This window comes from Calonectris borealis, chromosome 2 (assembly GCF_964195595.1).
Source record: "Calonectris borealis chromosome 2, bCalBor7.hap1.2, whole genome shotgun sequence".
In the NCBI taxonomy this organism is placed as follows: domain Eukaryota; kingdom Metazoa; phylum Chordata; class Aves; order Procellariiformes; family Procellariidae; genus Calonectris; species Calonectris borealis.
Window position 1 is genome coordinate 134,858,903 of NC_134313.1, and position 846 is coordinate 134,859,748.

The following is an 846-nucleotide window of genomic DNA, read 5'->3' on the forward strand; positions in this document are numbered from 1 at the left end:
TGCTGCTGTTCAAGGTCCCTGCACTGGGGACCTTGGCTTGGAAGCTCCCATTCAGACCGCTGTGACTTTGCAAGGCCAAGAGTGCCAACCCTAAAGCTGCAAAACTGCAGCCAGAAACATGGCAGGGCTGTTGCTTCCAGCAGATTTTGCACGCATGCTACTGACCCTCCGCATTTCTCACCACGGGTGATCCAAGCCAGATTTGAGAATATGTCACAAAAATTTCCTTTTTAATTGTGTCATAAAATATTACCGTCAGGCAATTACCAGTAGGGAAAGGAAGCTGCCTGTGTTATTTGATGGGAAATTACCACGCAAAACCAGCTGTCCCATCCCCTGGCTGAGCTGATGGAACAATCAAGTCCTCCATCTCAGCCCCTTGCAGGGCAGCCCCACATGGAGACCTCCAGCCGGGCATCTGTGCCAGACAGCTGCCCCCAGCACCATGGCACGCCCACCATGACCAGCAGCCCAGGCCGCCCATCCCCTGCGTGCAGCCACCTGATGGCAGGACTTTCAACCCCCGGGGAAGATGAGGCAAGCCCGGTGGAAGCAGGCGGGAGGGATGGCGAGGGAGGTATAAACTGCCCCGGGGTTTTGCAAGCGGACGAGGCCAGCGCTCCGGCCCCAACCAGGCGCAGCCCGGCCGACCTGCCATGTGCTGGGGCGGCGGCCCAGCGCGGCAACATGGCGGCGGCCCCCCCTCCCGCCTCGGCCCGCGCCCGGGGGCGCCGCCACCGCGCCCTCCCCGCACGGCCTGGGCACCCGGGCGGGGCTTGCGCTCCCCCTGCCTCGCCCCTCGCCGCGCCATAGCGCCGGCAAAAAAACCCGTGTCTTTTCAGGGCT